This window comes from Oncorhynchus clarkii, chromosome 13 (genome assembly GCF_045791955.1).
Source record: "Oncorhynchus clarkii lewisi isolate Uvic-CL-2024 chromosome 13, UVic_Ocla_1.0, whole genome shotgun sequence".
NCBI lineage: Eukaryota > Metazoa > Chordata > Actinopteri > Salmoniformes > Salmonidae > Oncorhynchus > Oncorhynchus clarkii.
Genome location: NC_092159.1, coordinates 1,258,113 through 1,280,320, shown reverse-complemented (window position 1 = coordinate 1,280,320; position 22,208 = coordinate 1,258,113). Strand labels below are relative to the sequence as shown.

Below are 22,208 nucleotides of genomic sequence, written 5' to 3'. Positions count from 1 at the left end.
GCAACATCAGATCAATTAAGATTTTTAAAAAGAGAATTAAAAAAAGATGAAGGACGCAAGAGCAACATGAGATACATAAAGATTTTAAAGAAGAAAATGAAAAAGAAGACAAAAATACAAGGGTGTGCAGACGCTCTAGGTAACTGACGAGAAAGTGTGAATATTTTGCCAGAGATGGGTAGTGTGGCCGAGCGGTCTAAGGCCCTGGATTAAGGCTCCAGTCTCTAAGGAGGCGTGGGTTCAAATCCCACCACTGCCATCTTTATTGAGTTTGTTTGCGCAAGCTATCACATGTTCTGCTTTATTTCAACGTTTATACTTTCATGCAGGGCCATGCAAGGGAGAAAGGAAGCAATGTTATTATTTCAGGGTTTTTACTTTCATGTCGCCCATGCAAGGGAGAAAAGAAGCAATGTTGTGTGTCACGGATGGGGTTCCAACTCGATAGTGTAGTCCATCGCCTTAACCAACCAGCCACCAAGTCCTGTGCCCCCGCGGTGGCAGTTGCACCTCCTACCGGTGGTTGTTCACGTCAAATCCTTGATTGGAAAAAAGGAAAGTTGTGATGGTCTGTGGGACGACCCAGCAGTCCATTTCAACAGTTGGTACTGTGGCCGAGCTGTCCAGAGAACTGGATTTAAGGACCCAGTCTTTCGGAGGTGTGGGTTCAAAGTCCACTGCTGCAACATTTTCTCAACAGAAAACTGAAATGTAATTTCAAACAAGGCCACCAAGTACACCGGAAAATAAAGGGAATCCAGCCTTTACCCTAATTCCCATGTCTGTTATTGCAATTATCTGCCGTGTTTTTCTAATTCAATCTGCTTCAGACATAAAAGCAGAAACTAATTCTAAGTGTATACAATGGAAGAAAGAGCAACATCAGATAAATTCAGATTTTTAAAAAGAGAATCAAAAAAAGATGAAGGACGCAAGAGCAACATGAGATACATAAAGATTTTAAAGAAGAAAATGAAAAAGAAGACTAAAATTCAAGGGAGTGCAGACGGAGCGAGAAAGTGTGGAAACTTGCCAGAGCTGGGTAGTGTGGCCGAGCGGTCTAAGGCGCTGGGTTAAGGCTCCAGTCTCTAAGGAGGCGTGGGTTCAAATCCGACCACTGCCGTCTTTATTGAGTTTGTTTGCGTAAGCTATCACATGTTCTGCTTTATTTCAGCGTTTTTACTTTCATGTAGGGCCATGCAAGGGAGAAAAAAATCAATGTTGTGTGTCACGGATGGGGTTCCAACTCAATAGTGTAGTCCATCGCCTTAACCAACCAGCCACCAAGTCCTGTGCTCTTACGGTGGCAGTTGCACCTCCTACCGGTGGTTGTTCACGTCAAATCCTTGATTGGAAAAAAGGAAAGTTGTGATGGTCTGTGCGACGACCCAGCAGTCCATTTTAACAGTGGGTACTGTGGCCGACCTGTCCAGAGAACTGGATTTAAGGACCCAGTCTTTCGGAGGTGTCGATTCAAAGTCCACTGCTGCAAGTTTTTCTCAACAGAAAACTGTAATGTAATTTCAAACAAGGCCACCAAGGACACCGGACAAATAAAGGGAATCCAGCCTTTACCCTAATTCCCACGTCTGTTATTGCAATTATCTGCCGTGTTTTTCTAATTCAATCTGCTTCAGACATAAAAGCAGAAACTAATTCTAAGTTTATTTGATGGAAGAAAGAGCAACATCAGATAAATTAAGATTTTTACAAAGAGAATCAAAAAAAGATGAAGGACGCAAGAGCAACATGAGATACATAAAGATTTTAAAGAAGAAAATGAAAAAGAAGACTAAAATACAAGGAAGTGCAGACGCTCTAGGTAACTGACGAGAAAGTGAGAATATTTTGCCAGAGCTGGGTAGTGTGGCCGAGCGGTCTAAGGCGCTGGATTAAGGCTCCAGTCTCTAAGGAGGCGTAGGTTCAAATCCCGCCACTGCCATCTTTATTGAGTTTGTTTGCGCAAGCTATCACATGTTCTGCTTTATTTCAACGTTTTTACTTTCATGCAGGGCCATGCAAGGGAGAAAAAAACAAATGTTGTGTGTCACGGATGGGGTTCCAACTCAATAGTGTAGTCCATTGCCTTAACCAACCAGCCACCAAGTCCTGTGCCCCCGCGGTGGCAGTTGCACCTCCTACCGGTGGTTGTTCACGTCAAAGACTTGATTGTAAACAAGGAAAGTTGGCCTGGGCTGTGCGACAACCTAGCTGTCCATTTTAACAGTGGGTACTGTGGCCAAGCTGTCCAGAGAACTGTATTTAAGGATCCAGTCTTTCAGAGCTGTGGGTTCAAAGTCCACCGCTTTAACTTTTTCTCAACAGAAAACTGTAATGTAATTTCAAGCAAGGCCACCAAGGACACCGGACAAATAAAGGGAATCCAGCCTTTACCCTAATTCCCACCTCTGTTTTTGAAATTATCTGCTGTGTTTTTCAGATTCAATCTGCTTCAGACATAAAAGCAGAAACTAATTTTCAGTGTACACAATGGAAGAAAGAGCAACATGAGATAAATCAAGATTTTTAAAAAGAGAATCAAAAAAAGATGAAGGACGCAAGAGCAACATGAGATACATAAAGATTTTAAAGAAGAAAATGAAAAAGAGGACTAACATACAAGGAAGTGCAGACGCTCTAGGTAACTGACGAGAAAGTGTGAATAGTTCGCCAGAGCTGGGTATTGTGGCCGAGCGTTCTAAGACGCTGGATTAAGGCTCCAGTCTCTAAGGAGGCGTGGGTTCAAATCCCACCACTGCAATCTTTATTGAGTTTGTTTGCGCAAGCTATCACATGTTCTGCTTTATTTCAGTGTTTTTACTTTTATGTAGGGCCATGCAAGGGAGAAAAAAATCAATGTTGTGTGTCACGTATGGGGTTCCAACTCAATAGTGTAGTCCATCGCCTTAACCAACCAGCCACCAAGTCCTGTGCTCTCACGGTGGCAGTTTCACCTCCTACCGGTGGTTGTTCATGTCAAATCCTTGATTGGAATTATGGAAAGTTGTGATGGTCTGTGGGACGACCCAGCAGTCCATTTTAACAGTTGGTACTGTGGCCGAGCTGTCCAGAGAACTGGATTTAAGGACCCAGTCTTTCAGAAGTGTGGGATCAAAGTCCACCGCTTTAACTTTTTCTCAACAGAAAACTGTAATGTAATTTCAAACAAGGCCACCAAGGACACCGGACAAATAAAGGGAATCCAGCCTTTACCCTAATTCCCACGTCTGTTATTGCAATTATCTGCCGTGTTTTTCTAATTCAATCTGCTTCAGATATAAAGGCAGAAACTAATTCTAAGTTTATACGATGGAAGAAAAAGCAACATCAGATAAATTCAGATTTTTATAAAGAGAATCAAAAAAAGATGAAGGACGCAAGAGCAACATGAGATACATAAAGATTTTAAAGAAGAAAATGAAAAAGAAGACTAAAATACAAGGGAGTGCAGACGCTCTAGGTAACTGACGAGAAAGTGGGGAAATCTTGCCAGAGCTGGGTAGTGTGGCCGAGCGATCTAAGGCGCTGGATTTAGGCTCAAGTCTCTAAGGAGGTGTGGGTTTAAATCCAACCACTGCCATCTTTATTGAGTTTGTTTTCGCAAGCTATCACATGTTCTGCGTTATTTCAGGGTTTTTACTTTCATGTCGCCCATGCAAGGGAGAAAAGAAGCAATGTTGTGTGTCACGGATGGGGTTCCAACTCGATAGTGTAGTCCATCGCCTTAACCAACCAGCCACCAAGTCCTGTGCTCTCACGGTGGCAGTTGCACCTTCTACCGGTGGTTGTTCACGTCAAATCCTTGATTGGAAAAAAGGAAAGTTGTGATGGTCTGTGCGACGATCAAGCATTTCATTTTAACAGTGGGTACTGTGGCCGAGCTGTCCAGAGAACTGGTTTAAAGGAACCAGTCTTTCGGAGGTGTCGGTTCAAAGTCCACCGTTGCAACTTTTTCTCAACAGAAAACTTTAATGTAATTTCAAACAAGGCCACCAAGGACACCGGACAAATAAAGGGAATCCAGCCTTTACCCTAATTCCCTCGTCTGTTATTGCAATTATCTGCCGTGTTTTTCTAATTCAATCTGCTTCAGACATGAAAGCAGAAACAAATTCTAAGTTTATTCGATGGAAGAAAGAGCAACATCAGATAAATTAAGATTTTTAAAAAGAGAATTTAAAAAAGATGAAGGACGCAAGAGCAACATGAGATACATAAAGATTTTAAAGATGAAAATGAAAAAGCAGACTAAAATACAAGGAAGTGCAGACGCTCTAGGCAACTGACGAGAAAGTGTGGAAATCTTGCTGGGTAGTGTGGCCGAGCGGTCTAAGGCGCTGGATTTAGGCTCCAGTCTCTAAGGAGGCGTGGGTTCAAATCCCACCACTGCCATCTTTATTGAGTTTGTTTGCGCAAGCTATCACATGTTCTGCTTTATTTCAGCGTTTTTACTTTCATGCACGGCCATGCAAGGGAGAAAAGAAGCAATGTTGTGTGTCACGGATGGGGTTCCAACTCAATAGTGTAGTCCATCGCCTTAACCAACCAGCCACCAAGTCCTGTGCCCCCGCGCTGGCAATTGCACCTCCTACTGGTGGTTGTTCATGTCAATTCCTTGATTGGAAAAAAAGGAAAGTTGTGATGGTCTGTGCGACGACCAAGCAGTCCATTAACAGTGGGAACTGTGGTCGAGCTGTCCAGAGAACTGGATTTAAGGACCCAGTCTTTCGGAGGTGTCGGTTCAAAGTCCACCACTGCAACTTTTTCTCAACAGAAAACTGTAATGTCATTTCAAACAAGGCCACCAAGGACACCGGAAAATAAAGGGAATCCAGCCTTTACCCTCATTCCCACGTCTATTATTGCTATTATCTGTCGTGTTTTTCTAATTCAATCTGCTTCAGACATAAAAGCAGAAACTAATTCTAAGTTTATACGATGAAAGAAAGAGCAACATCAGATAAATTAAGATTTTTAGAAAGAGAATCAAAAAAAGATGAAGGACGCAAGAGCAACATGAGATACATAAAGATTTTAAAGAAGAAAATGAAAAAGCAGACTAAAATACAAGGGAGTGCAGACGCTCTAGGTAACTGACGAGAAAGTGTGGAAGCTTGCCAGAGCTTGGTGGTGTGGCCGAGCAGTCTAAGACGCTGGATTAAATCTCCAGTCTCTAAGGAGGCGTGGGTTCAAATCCCACCACTGCCATCTTTATTGAGTTTGTTTGCGCAAGCTATCACATGCTCTGCTTTATTTCAGCGTTTTTACTTTCATGCAGGGCCATGCAAGGGAGAAAAAAACAAATGTTGTGTGTCACGAATGGGGTTCCAACTCAATAGTGTAGTCCATCGCCTTAACCAACCAGCCACCAAGTCCTGTGCCCCCGCGGAGGCAGTTGCACCTCCTACCGGTGGTTGTTCACGTCAAAGACTTGATTGTAAACAAGGAAAGTTGGCCTGGGCTGTGCGACAACCTAGCAGTCCATTTTAACAGTGGGTACTGTGGCCAAGCTGTCCAGAGAACTGTATTTAAGGATCCAGTCTTTCAGAGCTGTGGGTTCAAAGTCCACCGCTTTAACTTTTTCTCAACAGAAAAATGTAATGTAATTTCAAGCAAGGCCACCAAGGACACCGGACAAATAAAGGGAATCCAGCCTTTACCCTAATTCCCACCTCTGTTTTTGAAATTATCTGCTGTGTTTTTCAGATTCAATCTGCTTCAGACATAAAAGCAGAAACTAATTTTCAGTGTACACAATGGAAGAAAGAGCAACATGAGATAAATCAAGATTTTTAAAAAGAGAATCAAAAAAAGATGAAGGACGCAAGAGCAACATGAGATACATAAAGATTTTAAAGAAGAAAATGAAAAAGAGGACTAACATACAAGGAAGTGCAGACGCTCTAGGTAACTGACGAGAAAGTGTGAATAGTTCGCCAGAGCTGGGTAGTGTGGCCGAGCGTTCTAAGACGCTGGATTAAGGCTCCAGTCTCTAAGGAGGCGTGGGTTCAAATCCCACCACTGCCATCTTTATTGAGTTTGTTTGCGCAAGCTATCACATGTTCTGCTTTATTTCAGTGTTTTTACTTTCACGTAGGGCCATGCAAGGGAGAAAAGAAGCAATGTTGTGTGTCACGGATGGGGTTCCAACTCAATAGTGTAGTCCATCTCCTTAACCAACCAGCCACCAAGTCCTGTGCTCTCACGGTGGCAGTTGCACCTCCTAAAGGTGGTTGTTCATGTCAAATCCTTGATTGGAAGAAAGGAAAGTTGTGATGGTCTGTGGGACGACCCAGCAGTCCATTTCAACAGTTGGTACTGTGGCCGAGCTGTCCAGAGAACTGGATTTAAGTACCCAGTCTTTCGGAGGTGTCGGTTCAAAGTCCACCGCTGCAACTTTTTCTCAACAGAAAACTGTAATGTAATTTCAAACAAGGCCACCAAGGACACCGGACAAATAAAGGGAATCCAGCCTTTACCCTCATTCCCACGTCTATTATTGCTATTATCTGCCGTGTTTTTCTAATTCAATCTGCTTCAGACATAAAAGCAGAAACTAATTCTAAGTTTATACGATGAAAGAAAGAGCAACATCAGATAAATTAAGATTTTTAGAAAGAGAATCAAAAAAAAGATGAAGGACGCAAGAGCAACATGAGATACATAAAGATTTTAAAGAAGAAAATTAAAAAGAAGACTAAAATACAAGGAAGTGCAGACGCTCTAGGTAACTGACGAGAAAGTTTGGAAATCTTGCCAGAGCTGGGTAGTGTGGCCGAGCGGTCTAAGGCGCTGGATTTAGGCTCCAGTCTCTAAGGAGGCGTGGGTTCAAATCCCACCACTGCCATCTTTATTGAGTTTGTTTGCGCAAGCTATCACATGTTCTGCTTAATTTCAGTGTTTTTACTTTCATGCAGGGCCATGCAAGGGAGAAAAGAAGCAATGTTGTGTGTCACGGATGGGGTTCCAACTCAGTAGTGTAGTCCATCGCCTTAACCAACCAGCCACCAAGTCCTGTGCCCCCACGGTGGCAGTTGCACCTCCTACCGGTAGTTGTTCACGTCAAATCCTTGATTGGAAAAAAGGAAAGTTGTGATGGTCTGTGCGATGACCAAGCAGTCTATTTTAACAGTGGGAACTGTGGCCAAGCTGTCCAGAGAACTGGATTTAAGGACCCAGTCTTTCAGAGGTGTCGGTTCAAAGTCCACCACTGCAACTTTTTCTCAACAGAAAACTGTAATGTAATTTCAAACAAGGCCACCAAGGACACCGGAAAATAAAGGGAATCCAGCCTTTACCCTCATTCCCACGTCTATTATTGCTATTATCTGCCGTGTTTTTCTAATTCAATCTGCTTCAGACATAAAAGCAGAAACTAATTCTAAGTTTATACGATGGAAGAAAGAGCAACATCAGATAAATTAAGATTTTTAAAAAGAGAATCAAAAAAAGATGAAGGACGCAAGAGCAACATGAGATACATAAAGATTTTAAAGAAGAAAATGAAAAAGAAGACTAAAATACAAGGGAGTGCAGACGCTCTAGGTAACTGACGAGAAAGTGTGAATAGTTTGCCAGAGCTGGGTAGTGTGGCCGAGCGGTCTAAGGCGCTGGATTAAGGCTCCAGTCTCTACGGAGGCGTGGGTTCAAATCCCACCACTGCCATCTTTATTGAGTTTGTTTGCGCAAGCTATCACATGTTCTGCTATATTTCAGCGTTTTTACTTTCATGCAGGGCCATGCAAGGGAGAAAAGAAGCAATGTTGTGTGTCACGGATGGGGTTCCAACTCAATAGTGTAGTCCATCGCCTTAACCAACCAGCCACCAAGTCCTGTGCCCCCACGGTGGCAGTTGCACCTCCTTCGGTAGTTGTTCACGTCAAATCCTTGATTGGAAAAAAGGAAAGTTGTGATGGTCTGTGCGACGACCAAGCAGTCCATTTTAACAGTGGGTACTGTGTCCGAGCTGTCCAGAGAACTGGATTTAAGGACCCAGTCTTTCGGAGGTGTCGGTTCAAAGTCCACCGCTGCAACTTTTTCTCAACAGAAAACTGTCATGTAATTTCAAACAAGGCCACCAAGGACACCGGACAAATAAAGGGAATCCAGCCTTTACCCTAATTCCCACGTCTGTTATTGCAATTATCTGCCGTGTTTTTCTAATTCAGTCTGCTTCAGACATAAAAGCAGAAGCGAATTCTAAGTTTATACGATGGAAGAAAGAGCAACATCAGATAAATTAAGATTTTTAAAAAGAGAATAAAAAAAAGATTAAGGACGCAAGAGCAACATGAGATACATAAAGATTTTAAAGAAGAAAATGAAAAAGAAGACTAAAATACAAGGGAGTGCAGACGCTCTAGGTAACTGACGAGAAAGTGTGGAAATCTTGCCAGAGCTGGGTAGTGTGGCCGAGCGGTCTAAGGCGCTGGATTTAGGCTCCAGTCTCTAAGGAGGCGTGGGTTCAAATCCCACCACTGCCATCTTTATTGAGTTTGTTTGCGCAAGCTATCACATGTTCTGCTTTATTTCAGCGTTTTTACTTTCATGTAGGGCCATGCAAGGGAGAAAAGAAGCAATGTTGTGTGTCACGGATGGGGTTCCAACTCAATAGTGTAGTCCGTCGCCTTAACCAACCAGCCACCAAGTCCTGTGCTCTCACGGTGGCAGTTGCACCTCCTACCGTTGGTTGTTCATGTCAAATCCCTGATTGGAAAAAAGGAAAGTTGTGATGGTCTGTGGGACGACCCAGCAATCCATTTTAACAGTTGGTACTGTGGGCGAGCTGTCCAGAGAACTGGATTTAAGGACCCAGTCTTTCAGAGGTGGCGGTTCAAAGTCCACCACTGCAACTTTTTCTCAACAGAAAACTGTAATGTAATTTCAAACAAGGCCACCAAGGACACCGGAAAATAAAGGGAATCCAGCCTTTACCCGAATTCCCACATCTGTTATTGCAATTATCTGCCGTGTTTTTCTAATTCAGTCTGCTTCAGACATAAAAGCAGAAGCGAATTCTAAGTTTATACGATGGAAGAAAGAGCAACATCAGATAAATTAAGATTTTTAAAAAGAGAATCAAAAAAACATGAAGGACGCAAGAGCAACATGAGATACATAAAGATTTTAAAGAAGAAAATGAAAAAGAAGACTAAAATACAAGGGAGTGCAGACGCTCTAGGTAACTGACAAGAAAGTGTGGAAACTTGCCAGAGCTGGGTAGTGTGGCCGAGTGGTCTAAGGCGCTGGATTTAGGCTCCAGTCTCTAAGGAGGCGTGGGTTCAAATCCCACCACTGCCATATTTATTGAGTTTGTTTGCGCAAGCTATCACATGTTCTCATGTTCACATTTCAGAGTTTTTACTTTCATGCAGGGCCATGCAAGGGAGAAAATAAGCAATGTTGTGTGTCACGGATGGGGATCCGACTCAATAGTGTAGTCCATCGCCTTAACCAACCAGCCACCAAGTCCTGTGCCCCCGCAGTGGCAGTTGCACCTCCTACCGGTGGTTGTTCACGTCAAATCCTTGATTGGAAAAAAGGAAAGTTGTGATGGTCTGTGCGACGACCAAGCAGTCCATTTTAACAGTTGGTACTGTGGCCGAGCTGTCCAGAGAACTGTATTTAAGGACCCAGTCTTTCGGAGGTGTCGGTTCAAAGTCCACCGCTTTAACTTTTTCTCAACAGAAAACTGTAATGTCATTTCAAACAAGGCCACCAAGGACACCGGACAAATAAAGGGAATCCAGCATTTACCCTAATTCCCACGTCTGTTATTGCAATTATCTGCCATGTTTTTCTAATTCAATCTGCTTCAGATATAAAAGCAGAAACTAATTCTCAGTTTATACGATGAAAGAAAGAGCAACATCAGATAAATTAACATTTTTAGAAAGAGAATCAAAAAAAGATGAAGGACGCAAGAACAACATGAGATACATAAAGATTTTAAAGAAGAAAATGAAAAAGAAGACTGAAATACAAGGGAGTGCAGACGCTCTAGGTAACTGACGAGAAAGTGTGAATATTTTGCCACAGCTGGGTAGTGTGGCCGAGCGGTCTAAGGCGCTGGATTAAGGCTCCAGTCTCTAAGGAGGCGTGGGTTCAAATCCCACCACTGCCATCTTTATTGAGTTTGTTTGCGCAAGCTATCACATGTTCTGCTTTATTTCAGAGTTTTTACTTTCATGCAGGGCCATGCAAGGGAGAAAATAAGCAATGTTGTGTTTCACGGATGGGGATCCGACTCAATAGTGTAGTCCATCGCCTTAACCAATTAGCCACCAAATCCTGTGCCCCCGCAGTGGCAGTTGCACCTCCTACCGGTGGTTGTTCATGTCAAATCCTTGATTGGAAAAAAGGAAAGTTGTGATGGTCTGTGCGACGACCAAGCAGTCCATTTTAACAGTGGGAACTGTGGCCGAGCTGTCCAGAGAACTGGATTTAAGGACCCAGTCTTTCGGAGGTGTCGGTTCAAAGTCCACCGCTGCAACTTTTTCTCAACAGAAAACTGTAATGTCATTTCAAACAAGGCCACCAAGGACACCGGACAAATAAAGGGAATCCAGCCTTTACCCTAATTCCCACGTCTGTTATTGCAATTATCTGCCATGTTTTTCTAATTCAATCTGCTTCAGATATAAAAGCAGAAACTAATTCTCAGTTTATACGATGAAAGAAAGAGCAACATCAGATAAATTAACATTTTTAGAAAGAGAATCAAAAAAAGATGAAGGACGCAAGAGCAACATGAGATACATAAAGATTTTAAAGAAGAAAATGAAAAAGAAGACTAAAATACAAGGGAGTGCAGACGCTCTAGGTAACTGACGAGAAAGTGTGAATGTTTTGCCACAGCTGGGTAGTGTGGCCGAGCGGTCTAAGGCGCTGGATTAAGGCTCCAGTCTCTAAGGAGGCGTGGGTTCAAATCCCACCACTGCCATCTTTATTGAGTTTGTTTGCGCAAGCTATCACATTTTCTGCTTTATTTCAGCGGTTTTACTTTCATGCAGGGCCATGCAAGGGAGAAAAGAAGCAATGTTGTGTGTCACGGATGGGGTTCCAACTCGATAGTGTAGTCCATCGCCTTAACCAACCAGCCACCAAGTCCTGTGCCCCCGCGGTGGCAGTTGCACCTCCTACCGGTGGTTATTCACGTCAAATCCTTGATTGGAAAAAAGGAAAGTTGTGATGGTCTGTGGGACGACCCAGCAGTCCATTTTAACAGTTGGTACTGTGGCCGAGCTGTCCAGAGAACTGGATTTAAGGACCCAGTCTTTCGGAGGTGTCGGTTCAAAGTCCACCGCTGCAACTTTTTCTCAACAGAAAACTGTAATGTAATTTCAAACAAGGCCACCAAGGACACCGGACAAATAAAGGGAATCCAGCCTTTACCCTCATTCCCACGTCTGTTATTGCAATTATCTGCCGTGTTTTTCTAATTCAATCTGCTTCAGACATAAAAGCAGAAACTAATTCTAAGTTTATACCATGAAAGAAAGAGCAACATCAGATAAATTAACATTTTTAGAAAGAGAATCAAAAAAAGATGAAGGACGCAAGAGCAACATGAGATACATAAAGATTTTAAAGAAGAAAATGAAAAAGACTGAAATACAAGGGAGTGCAGACGCTCTAGGTAACTGACGAGAAAGTGTGAATATTTTGCCACAGCTGGGTAGTGTGGCCGAGCGGTCTAAGGCGCTGGATTAAGGCTCCAGTCTCTAAGGAGGCGTGGGTTCAAATCCCACCACTGCCATCTTTATTGAGTTTGTTTGCGCAAGCTATCACATTTTCTGCTTTATTTCAGCGGTTTTACTTTCATGCAGGGCCATGCAAGGGAGAAAAGAAGCAATGTTGTGTGTCACGGATGGGGTTCCAACTCGATAGTGTAGTCCATCGCCTTAACCAACCAGCCACCAAGTCCTGTGCCCCCGCGGTGGCAGTTGCACCTCCTACCGGTGGTTGTTCACGTCAAATCCTTGATTGGAAAAAAGGAAAGTTGTGATGGTCTGTGGGACGACCCAGCAGTCCATTTTAACAGTTGGTACTGTGGCCGAGCTGTCCAGAGAACTGGATTTAAGGACCCAGTCTTTCGGAGGTGTCGGTTCAAAGTCCACCGCTGCAACTTTTTCTCAACAGAAAACTGTAATGTAATTTCAAACAAGGCCACCAAGGACACCGGACAAATAAAGGGAATCCAGCCTTTACCCTCATTCCCACGTCTGTTATTGCAATTATCTGCCGTGTTTTTCTAATTCAATCTGCTTCAGACATAAAAGCAGAAACTAATTCTAAGTTTATACCATGAAAGAAAGAGCAACATCAGATAAATTAACATTTTTAGAAAGAGAATCAAAAAAAGATGAAGGACGCAAGAGCAACATGAGATACATAAAGATTTTAAAGAAGAAAATGAAAAAGAAGACTGAAATACAAGGGAGTGCAGACGCTCTAGGTAACTGACGAGAAAGTGTGAATATTTTGCCACAGCTGGGTAGTGTGGCCGAGCGGTCTAAGGCGCTGGATTAAGGCTCCAGTCTCTAAGGAGGCGTGGGTTCAAATCCCACCACTGCCATCTTTATTGAGTTTGTTTGCGCAAGCTATCACATTTTCTGCTTTATTTCAGCGGTTTTACTTTCATGCAGGGCCATGCAAGGGAGAAAAGAAGCAATGTTGTGTGTCACGGATGGGGTTCCAACTCGATAGTGTAGTCCATCGCCTTAACCAACCAGCCACCAAGTCCTGTGCCCCCGCGGTGGCAGTTGCACCTCCTACCGGTGGTTGTTCACGTCAAATCCTTGATTGGAAAAAAGGAAAGTTGTGATGGTCTGTGGGACGACCCAGCAGTCCATTTTAACAGTTGGTACTGTGGCCGAGCTGTCCAGAGAACTGGATTTAAGGACCCAGTCTTTCGGAGGTGTCGGTTCAAAGTCCACCGCTGCAACTTTTTCTCAACAGAAAACTGTAATGTAATTTCAAACAAGGCCACCAAGGACACCGGACAAATAAAGGGAATCCAGCCTTTACCCTCATTCCCACGTCTGTTATTGCAATTATCTGCCATGTTTTTCTAATTCAATCTGCTTCAGATATAAAAGCAGAAACTAATTCTAAGTTTATACCATGAAAGAAAGAGCAACATCAGATAAATTAACATTTTTAGAAAGAGAATCAAAAAAAGATGAAGGACGCAAGAGCAACATGAGATACATAAAGATTTTAAAGAAGAAAATGAAAAAGAAGACTGAAATACAAGGGAGTGCAGACGCTCTAGGTAACTGACGAGAAAGTGTGAATATTTTGCCACAGCTGGGTAGTGTGGCCGAGCGGTCTAAGGCGCTGGATTAAGGCTCCAGTCTCTAAGGAGGCGTGGGTTCAAATCCCACCACTGCCATCTTTATTGAGTTTGTTTGCGCAAGCTATCACATGTTCTGCTTTATTTCAGAGTTTTTACTTTCATGCAGGGCCATGCAAGGGAGAAAATAAGCAATGTTGTGTGTCACGGATGGGGATCCGACTCAATAGTGTAGTCCATCGCCTTAACCAATTAGCCACCAAATCCTGTGCCCCCGCAGTGGCAGTTGCACCTCCTACCGGTGGTTGTTCATGTCAAATCCTTGATTGGAAAAAAGGAAAGTTGTGATGGTCTGTGCGACGACCAAGCAGTCCATTTTAACAGTGGGAACTGTGGCCGAGCTGTCCAGAGAACTGGATTTAAGGACCCAGTCTTTCGGAGGTGTCGGTTCAAAGTCCACCGCTGCAACTTTTTCTCAACAGAAAACTGTAATGTAATTTCAAACAAGGCCACCAAGGACACCGGACAAATAAAGGGAATCCAGCCTTTACCCTCATTCCCACGTCTGTTATTGCAATTATCTGCCGTGTTTTTCTAATTCAATCTGCTTCAGACATAAAAGCAGAAACTAATTCTAAGTTTATACCATGAAAGAAAGAGCAACATCAGATAAATTAACATTTTTAGAAAGAGAATCAAAAAAAGATGAAGGACGCAAGAGCAACATGAGATACATAAAGATTTTAAAGAAGAAAATGAAAAAGAAGACTGAAATACAAGGGAGTGAAGACGCTCTAGGTAACTGACGAGAAAGTGTGAATATTTTGCCACGGCTGGGTAGTGTGGCCGAGCGGTCTAAGGCGCTGGATTAAGGCTCCAGTCTCTAAGGAGGCGTGGGTTCAAATCCCACCACTGCCATCTTTATTGAGTTTGTTTGCGCAAGCTATCACATTTTCTGCTTTATTTCAGCGGTTTTACTTTCATGCAGGGCCATGCAAGGGAGAAAAGAAGCAATGTTGTGTGTCACGGATGGGGTTCCAACTCGATAGTGTAGTCCATCGCCTTAACCAACCAGCCACCAAGTCCTGTGCCCCCGCGGTGGCAGTTGCACCTCCTACCGGTGGTTGTTCACGTCAAATCCTTGATTGGAAAAAAGGAAAGTTGTGATGGTCTGTGGGACGACCCAGCAGTCCATTTTAACAGTTGGTACTGTGGCCGAGCTGTCCAGAGAACTGGATTTAAGGACCCAGTCTTTCGGAGGTGTCGGTTCAAAGTCCACCGCTGCAACTTTTTCTCAACAGAAAACTGTAATGTAATTTCAAACAAGGCCACCAAGGACACCGGACAAATAAAGGGAATCCAGCCTTTACCCTCATTCCCACGTCTGTTATTGCAATTATCTGCCGTGTTTTTCTAATTCAATCTGCTTCAGACATAAAAGCAGAAACTAATTCTAAGTTTATACGATGGAAGAAAGAGCAACATCAGATAAATTAACATTTTTAGAAAGAGAATCAAAAAAAGATGAAGGACGCAAGAGCAACATGAGATACATAAAGATTTTAAAGAAGAAAATGAAAAAGAAGACTGAAATACAAGGGAGTGCAGACGCTCTAGGTAACTGACGAGAAAGTGTGAATATTTTGCCACGGCTGGGTAGTGTGGCCGAGCGGTCTAAGGCGCTGGATTTAGGCTCCAGTCTCTAAGGAGGCGTGGGTTCAAATCCCACCACTGCCATCTTTATTGAGTTTGTTTGCGCAAGCTATCACATGTTCTGCTTTATTTCAGAGTTTTTACTTTCATGCAGGGCCATGCAAGGGAGAAAAGAAGCAATGTTGTGTGTCACGGATGGGGTTCAACTGACGAGAAAGTGTGAAAACCTGAAGTAGAGCTGGGTAGTGTGGCCGAGCGGTCTAAGGCGCTGGATTTAGGCTCCAGTCTCTAAGGAGGCGTGGGTTCAAATCCCACCACTGCCATCTTTATTGAGTTTGTTTGCGCAAGCTATCACATGTTCTGCTTTATTTCAGAGTTTTTACTTTCATGCAGGGCCATGCAAGGGAGAAAATAAGCAATGTTGTGTGTCACGGATGGGGATCCGACTCAATAGTGTAGTCCATCGCCTTAACCAACCAGCCACCAAGTCCTGTGCCCCCGCAGTGGCAGTTGCACCTCCTACCGGTGGTTGTTCACGTCAAATCCTTGATTGGAAAAAAGGAAAGTTGTGATGGTCTGTGCGACGACCAAGCAGTCCATTTTAACAGTTGGTACTGTGGCCGAGCTGTCCAGAGAACTGGATTTAAGGACCCAGTCTTTCGGAGGTGTCGGTTCAAAGTCCACCGCTTTAACTTTTTCTCAACAGAAAACTGTAATGTCATTTCAAACAAGGCCACCAAGGACACCGGACAAATAAAGGGAATCCAGCCTTTACCCTAATTCCCACGTCTGTTATTGCAATTATCTGCCGTGTTTTTCTAATTCAATCTGCTTCAGACATAAAAGCAGAAACTAATTCTAAGTTTATACGATTAAAGAAAGAGCAACATCAGATAAATTAAGATTTTTAAAAAGAGAATCAAAAAAAGATGAAGGACGCAAGAGCAACATGAGATACATAAAGATTTTAAAGAAGAAAATGAAAAAGAAGACTAAAATACAAGGGAGTGCAGACGCTCTAGGTAACTGACGAGAAAGTGTGGAGACTTGCCAGAGCTGGGTAGTGTGGCCGAGCGGTCTAAGGCGCTGGATTTAGGCTCCAGTCTCTAAGGAGGCGTGGGTTCAAATCCCACCACTGCCATCTTTATTGAGTTTGTTTGCGCAAGCTATCACATGTTCTGCTTTATTTCAGCGTTTTTACTTTCATGCAGGGCCGTGCAAGGGAGAAAAGAAGCAATGTTGTGTGTCACGGATGGGGTTCCAACTCAATAGTGTAGTCCATCGCCTTAACCAACCAGCCACCAAGTCCTGTGCTCTCACGGTGGCAGTTGCACCTCCTACCGGTGGCCGTTCACGTCAAATCCTTGATTGGAAAAAAGGAAAGTTGTGATGGTCTGTGCGACGACCATGCAGTCCATTTTAACAGTTGGTACTGTGGCCGAGCTGTCCAGAGAACTGGATTTAAGGACCCAGTCTTTTGGAGGTGTGGGTTCAAAGTCCACCGCTGCAACTTTTTCTCAACAGAAAACTGTAATGTAATTTCAAACAAGGCCACCAAGGACACCGGACAAATAAAGGGAACCCAGCCTTTACCCTAATTCCCACCTCTGTTTTTGAAATTATCTGCTGTGTTTTTCTAATTCAATCTGCTTCAGACATAAAAGCAGAAACTAATTCTAAGTTTATACGATGGAAGAAAGAGCAACATCAGATAAATTAAGATTTTTAAAAAGAAAATCAAAGAAAGATCAAGGACGCAAGAGCAACATGAGATACATAAAGATTTTAAAGAAGAAAATGAAAAAGAAGACTAAAATACAAGGGAGTGCAGACGCTCTAGGTAACTGACGAGAAAGTGGGGAAATCTTGCCAGAGCTGGGTAGTGTGGCCGAGCGGTCTAAGGCGCTGGATTTAGGCTCCAGTCTCTAAGGAGGCGTGGGTTCAAATCCCACCACTGCCATCTTTATTGAGTTTGTTTGCGCAAGCTATCACATGTTCTGCTTTATTTCGGTGTTTTTACTTTCATGTAGGGCCATGCAAAGGAGAAAAAAATCAATGTTCTGTGTCACGGATGGGGTTCCAACTCAATAGTGTAGTCCATCGCCTTAACCAACCAGCCACCAAGTCCTGTGCTCTCACGGTGGCAGTTGCACCTCCTACCGGTGGTTGTTCATGTCAAATTCTTGATTGGAAAAGGAAAGTTGTGATGGTCTGTGCAACGACCCAGCAGTCCATTTTAACAGTTGGTACTGTGGCCGAGCTGTCCAGTGAACTGGATTTAAGGACCCAGTCTTTCGGAGGTGTCGGTTCAAAGTCCACCGCTGCAACTTTTCTCAACAGAAAACTGTAATGTATTTTCAAACAAGGCCACCAAGGACACCGGACAAATAAAGGGAATCCAGCCTTTACCCTCATTCCCACGTCTGTTATTGTAATTATCTGCCGTGTTTTTCTAATTCAGTCTGCTTCAGACATAAAAGCCGAAACGAATTCTAAGTTTATACGATGAAAATGAAAGAAAGAGCAACATCAGATAAATTAAGATTTTTAGAAAGAGAATCAAAAAAAGATGAAGGACGCAAGAGCAACATGAGATACATAAAGATTTTAAAGAAGAAAATGAAAAAGACTAAAATACAGGGGAGTGCAGACGCTCTAGGTAACTGACGAGAAAGTGTGGAAATCTTGCCAGAGCTGGGTAGTGTGGCCGAGCGGTCTAAGGCGCTGGATTAAGGCTCCAGTCTCTAAGGAGGCGTGGGTTCAAATCCCACCGCTGCCATCTTTATTGAGTTTGTTTGCGTAAGCTATCACATGTTCTGCTTTATTTCAGCGTTTTTACTTTCATGCAGGGCCATGCAAGGGAGAAAAGAAGCAATGTTGTGTGTCACGGATGGGGTTCCAACTCAATAGTGTAGTCCATCGCCTTAACCAACCAGCCACCAAGTCCTGTGCCCCCGCGGTGGCAGTTGCACCTCCTACCGGTGGTTGTTCACGTCAAAGCCTAGATTGTAAACAAGGAAAGTTGGGCTGGGCTGTGCGACGACCTAGCAGTCCATTTTAACAGTGGGTACTGTGGCCAAGCTGTCCAGAGAACTGTATTTAAGGATCCAGTCTTTCAGAGGTGTGGGTTCAAAGTCCACCGCTTTAACTTTTTCTCAACAAAAAACTGTAATGTAATTTCAAACAAGGCCACCAAGGACACCGGACAAATAAAGGGAATCCAGCCTTTACCCTAATTCCCACGTCTGTTATTGCAATTATCTGCCGTGTTTTTCTAATTCAATCTGCTTCAGACATAAAAGCAGAAACTAATTCTAAGTTTATACGATGGAAGAAAGAGCAACATCAGATAAATTAACATTTTTAAAAAGAGAATCAAAAAAAGATGAAGGACACAAGAGCAACATGAGATACATAAAGATTTTAAAGAAGAAAATGAAAAAGAAGACTAAAATACAAGGAAGTGCAGACGCTCTAGGTAACTGACGAGAAAGTGTGAATAGTTCCCCAGAGCTGGGTATTGTGGCCGAGCGGTCTAAGGCGCTGGATTTAGGCTCCAGTCTCTAAGGAGGCGTGGGTTCAAATCCCACCACTGCCATCTTTATTGAGTTTGTTTGCGCAAGCTATCACATGTTCTGCTTTATTTCAGCGTTTTTACTTTCATGTAGGGCCATGCAAGGGAGAAAAGAAGCAATGTTGTGTGTCACGGATGGGGTTCCAACTCAATAGTGTAGTCCGTCGCCTTAACCAACCAGCCACCAAGTCCTGTGCTCTCACGGTGGCAGTTGCACCTCCTACCGGTGGTTGTTCATGTCAAATCCTTGATTGGAAAAAAGGAAAGTTGTGATGGTCTGAGGGACGACCCAGCAATCCATTTTAACAGTTGGTACTGTGGGCGAGCTGTCCAGAGAACTGGATTTAAGGACCCAGTCTTTCAGAGGTGTCGGTTCAAAGTCCACCACTGCAACTTTTTCTCAACAGAAAACTGTAATGTAATTTCAAACAAGGCCACCAAGGACACCGGAAAATAAAGGGAATCCAGCCTTTACACTAATTCCCAAGTCTGTTATTGCAATTATCTGCCGTGTTTTTCTAATTCAATCTGCTTCAGACATGAAAGCAGAAACTAATTCTAAGTTTATACGATGGAAGAAAGAGCAACATCAGATAAATTAAGATTTTTAGAAAGAGAATCAAAAAAAGATGAAGGACGCAAGAGCAACATGAGATACATAAAGATTTTAAAGAAGAAAATTAAAAAGAAGACTGAAATACAAGGGAGTGCAGACGCTCTAGGTAACTGACGAGAAAGTGTGAATATTTTGCCAGAGCTGGGTAGTGTGGCCGAGCGGTCTAAGGCGCTGGATTTAGGCTCCAGTCTCTAAGGAGGCGTGGGTTCAAATCCCACCACTGCCATCTTTATTGAGTTTTTTTGCGCAAGCTATCACATTTTCTGCTTTGTTTCTGGGTTTTTACTTTCATGTCGCCCATGCAAGGGAGAAAAGAAGCAATGTTGTGTGTCAAGGATGGGGTTCCAACTCAATAGTGTAGTCCATCGCCTTAACCAACCAGCCACCAAGTCCTGTGCTCTCACGGTGGCAGTTGCACCTCCTACCGGTGGTTCTTCACGTCAAATCCTTGATTGGAAAAAAGGAAAGTTGTGATGGTCTGTGCGACGACCAAGCAGTCCATTTTAACAGTGGGAACTGTGGCCGAGCTGTCCAGAGAACTGGATTTAAGGACCCAGTCTTTCGGAGGTGTAGGTTCAAAGTCCACCTCTGAAACTTTTTCTCAACAGAAAACTGTAATGTAATTTCAAACAAGGCCACCAAGGACACCGGACAAATAAAGGGAATCCAGCCTTTACCCTAATTCAAAAATCTGTTATTGCAATTATCTGCCGTGTTTTTCTAATTCAATCTGCTTCAGACATAAAAGCAGAAACGAATTCTAAGTTTATACGATGGAAGAAAGAGCAACATCAGATAAATTAAGATTTTTAAAAAGAGAATCAAAAAAAGATGAAGGACGCAAGAGCAACATGAGATACATAAAGATTTTAAAGAAGAAAATGAAAAAGAAGACTAAAATACAAGGGAGTGCAGACGCTCTAGTTAACTGACGAGAAAGTGTGAACATTTTGCCAGAGCTGGGTAGTGTGGCTGAGCAGTCTAAGGTGCTGGATTAAGGCTCCAGTCTCTAAGGAGGCATGTGTTCAAATCCCACCACTGCCATCTTTATTGACTTTGTTTGAGCAAGCTTTTCTGCTTTATTTCAGCGTTTTTACTTTCATGCAGGGAGGGGAGAAAAGAGGCAATGTTGTGTTTCACGGATGGGGTTCCAACTCAATAGTGTAGTCCATTGCCTTAACCAACCTGCCACCAAGTCCTGTGCCCCCGCGGTGGCAGTTGCACCTCCTACCGGTGGTTGTTTACGTCAAATCCTTGATTGGAAAAAAGGAAAGTTGTGATGATCTGTGGGACGACCCAGCAGTCCATTTTAACAGTTGGTACTGTGGCCGAGCTGTCCAGAGAACTGGATTTAAGGACCCAGTCTTTCGGAGGTGTCGGTTCAAAGTCCACCGCTGCAACTTTTTCTCAACAGAAAACTGTAATGTAATTTCAAACAAGGCCACCAAGGACACCGGACAAATAAAGGGAATCCAGCCTTTACCCTAATTTCCACGTCTGTTATTGCAATTATCTGATGTGTATTTCTAATTCAATCTGCTTCAGACATAAAAGCAGAAACTAATTCTAAGTTTATACGATGAAAGAAAGAGCAACATCAGATAAATTAAGATTTTTAGAAAGAGAATCAAAAAAAGATGAAGGACGCAAGAGCAACATGAGATACATAAAGATTTTAAAGAAGAAAATGAAAAAAAAGACAAAAATACAAGGAAGTGCAGACGCTCTAGGTAACTGACGAGAAAGTGTGAATATTTTGCCAGAGCTGGGTATTGTGGCCGAGCGGTCTAAGGCGCTGGATTTAGGCTCCAGTCTCTAAGGAGGCGTGGGTTCAAATCCCACCACTGCCATCTTTATTGAGTTTGTTTGCGCAAGCTATCACATGTTCTGCTTTATTTCAGCGTTTTTACTTTCATGTAGGGCCATGCAAGGGAGAAAAGAAGCAATGTTGTGTGTCACGGATGGGGTTCCAACTCAATAGTGTAGTCCGTCGCCTTAACCAACCAGCCACCAAGTCCTGTGCTCTCACGGTGGCAGTTGCACCTCCTACCGGTGGTTGTTCATGTCAAATCCTTGATTGGAAAAAAGGAAAGTTGTGATGGTCTGTGGGACGACCCAGCAATCCATTTTAACAGTTGGTACTGTGGGCGAGCTGTCCAGAGAACTGGATTTAAGGACCCAGTCTTTCAGAGGTGTCGGTTCAAAGTCCACCACTGCAACTTTTTCTCAACAGAAAACTGTAATGTAATTTCAAACAAGGCCACCAAGGACACCGGAAAATAAAGGGAATCTAGCCTTTACACTAATTCCCAAGTCTGTTATTGCAATTATCTGCCGTGTTTTTCTAATTCAATCTGCTTCAGACATGAAAGCAGAAACTAATTCTAAGTTTATACGATGGAAGAAAGAGCAACATCAGATAAATTAAGATTTTTAGAAAGAGAATCAAAAAAAGATGAAGGACGCAAGAGCAACATGAGATACATAAAGATTTTAAAGAAGAAAATTAAAAAGAAGACTGAAATACAAGGGAGTGCAGACGCTCTAGGTAACTGACGAGAAAGTGTGAATATTTTGCCAGAGCTGGGTAGTGTGGCTGAGCGGTCTAAGGCGCTGGATTAAGGCTCCAGTCTCTAAGGAGGCGTGGGTTCAAATCCCACCACTGCCATCTTTATTGAGTTTGTATGCGCAAGCTATCACATGTTCTGCTTTATTTCAGCGTTTTTACTTTCATGCAGGGCCATGCAAGGGAGAAAAGAAGCAATGTTGTGTGTCACGGATGGGGTTCCAACTCAATAGTGTAGTCCATCGCCTTAACCAACCAGCCACCAAGTCCTGTGCTCTCACAGTGGCAGTTGCACCTCCTACCGGTGGTTGTTCACGTCAAATCCTTGATTGGAAAAAAGGAAAGTTGTGATGGTCTGTGGGACGACCCAGCAGTCCATTTTAACAGTTGGTACTGTGGGCGAGCTGTCCAGAGAACTGGATTTAAGGACCCAGTCTTTCAGAGGTGTCGGTTCAAAGTCCACCACTACAACTTTTTCTCAACAGAAAACTGTAATGTAATT

General features: G+C 43.2%; 22 non-coding genes across 22 annotated transcripts; all 22 read left to right on the top strand.

The window, feature by feature from the left end:
• Positions 1–177: 177 nt before the first annotated feature.
• Positions 178–259, top strand: trnal-aag (transfer RNA leucine (anticodon AAG)). Its single transcript has one exon. It is a non-coding gene; the product is annotated as a tRNA-Leu (tRNA).
• Positions 260–1,860: 1,601 nt separating this feature from the next.
• On the top strand, positions 1,861–1,942 carry trnal-aag (transfer RNA leucine (anticodon AAG)). The gene has a single exon. It is a non-coding gene; the product is annotated as a tRNA-Leu (tRNA).
• Positions 1,943–4,310: 2,368 nt separating this feature from the next.
• Positions 4,311–4,392, top strand: trnal-uag (transfer RNA leucine (anticodon UAG)). Its single transcript has one exon. It is a non-coding gene; the product is annotated as a tRNA-Leu (tRNA).
• A 2,373-nt stretch (positions 4,393–6,765) lies between these two features.
• On the top strand, positions 6,766–6,847 carry trnal-uag (transfer RNA leucine (anticodon UAG)). The gene has a single exon. It is a non-coding gene; the product is annotated as a tRNA-Leu (tRNA).
• A 736-nt stretch (positions 6,848–7,583) lies between these two features.
• trnal-aag (transfer RNA leucine (anticodon AAG)) lies at positions 7,584–7,665 on the top strand. The gene has a single exon. It is a non-coding gene; the product is annotated as a tRNA-Leu (tRNA).
• A 736-nt stretch (positions 7,666–8,401) lies between these two features.
• trnal-uag (transfer RNA leucine (anticodon UAG)) lies at positions 8,402–8,483 on the top strand. The gene has a single exon. It is a non-coding gene; the product is annotated as a tRNA-Leu (tRNA).
• A 735-nt stretch (positions 8,484–9,218) lies between these two features.
• trnal-uag (transfer RNA leucine (anticodon UAG)) lies at positions 9,219–9,300 on the top strand. Its single transcript has one exon. It is a non-coding gene; the product is annotated as a tRNA-Leu (tRNA).
• Positions 9,301–10,041: 741 nt separating this feature from the next.
• Positions 10,042–10,123, top strand: trnal-aag (transfer RNA leucine (anticodon AAG)). Its single transcript has one exon. It is a non-coding gene; the product is annotated as a tRNA-Leu (tRNA).
• Positions 10,124–10,860: 737 nt separating this feature from the next.
• trnal-aag (transfer RNA leucine (anticodon AAG)) lies at positions 10,861–10,942 on the top strand. The gene has a single exon. It is a non-coding gene; the product is annotated as a tRNA-Leu (tRNA).
• Positions 10,943–11,676: 734 nt separating this feature from the next.
• On the top strand, positions 11,677–11,758 carry trnal-aag (transfer RNA leucine (anticodon AAG)). The gene has a single exon. It is a non-coding gene; the product is annotated as a tRNA-Leu (tRNA).
• Positions 11,759–12,495: 737 nt separating this feature from the next.
• Positions 12,496–12,577, top strand: trnal-aag (transfer RNA leucine (anticodon AAG)). Its single transcript has one exon. It is a non-coding gene; the product is annotated as a tRNA-Leu (tRNA).
• A 737-nt stretch (positions 12,578–13,314) lies between these two features.
• Positions 13,315–13,396, top strand: trnal-aag (transfer RNA leucine (anticodon AAG)). Its single transcript has one exon. It is a non-coding gene; the product is annotated as a tRNA-Leu (tRNA).
• A 737-nt stretch (positions 13,397–14,133) lies between these two features.
• trnal-aag (transfer RNA leucine (anticodon AAG)) lies at positions 14,134–14,215 on the top strand. The gene has a single exon. It is a non-coding gene; the product is annotated as a tRNA-Leu (tRNA).
• Positions 14,216–14,952: 737 nt separating this feature from the next.
• trnal-uag (transfer RNA leucine (anticodon UAG)) lies at positions 14,953–15,034 on the top strand. Its single transcript has one exon. It is a non-coding gene; the product is annotated as a tRNA-Leu (tRNA).
• A 157-nt stretch (positions 15,035–15,191) lies between these two features.
• trnal-uag (transfer RNA leucine (anticodon UAG)) lies at positions 15,192–15,273 on the top strand. The gene has a single exon. It is a non-coding gene; the product is annotated as a tRNA-Leu (tRNA).
• Positions 15,274–16,009: 736 nt separating this feature from the next.
• trnal-uag (transfer RNA leucine (anticodon UAG)) lies at positions 16,010–16,091 on the top strand. Its single transcript has one exon. It is a non-coding gene; the product is annotated as a tRNA-Leu (tRNA).
• Positions 16,092–16,828: 737 nt separating this feature from the next.
• trnal-uag (transfer RNA leucine (anticodon UAG)) lies at positions 16,829–16,910 on the top strand. Its single transcript has one exon. It is a non-coding gene; the product is annotated as a tRNA-Leu (tRNA).
• Positions 16,911–17,647: 737 nt separating this feature from the next.
• On the top strand, positions 17,648–17,729 carry trnal-aag (transfer RNA leucine (anticodon AAG)). The gene has a single exon. It is a non-coding gene; the product is annotated as a tRNA-Leu (tRNA).
• A 737-nt stretch (positions 17,730–18,466) lies between these two features.
• trnal-uag (transfer RNA leucine (anticodon UAG)) lies at positions 18,467–18,548 on the top strand. The gene has a single exon. It is a non-coding gene; the product is annotated as a tRNA-Leu (tRNA).
• A 736-nt stretch (positions 18,549–19,284) lies between these two features.
• On the top strand, positions 19,285–19,366 carry trnal-uag (transfer RNA leucine (anticodon UAG)). Its single transcript has one exon. It is a non-coding gene; the product is annotated as a tRNA-Leu (tRNA).
• Positions 19,367–20,908: 1,542 nt separating this feature from the next.
• trnal-uag (transfer RNA leucine (anticodon UAG)) lies at positions 20,909–20,990 on the top strand. Its single transcript has one exon. It is a non-coding gene; the product is annotated as a tRNA-Leu (tRNA).
• A 736-nt stretch (positions 20,991–21,726) lies between these two features.
• trnal-aag (transfer RNA leucine (anticodon AAG)) lies at positions 21,727–21,808 on the top strand. The gene has a single exon. It is a non-coding gene; the product is annotated as a tRNA-Leu (tRNA).
• Positions 21,809–22,208: the final 400 nt, after the last annotated feature.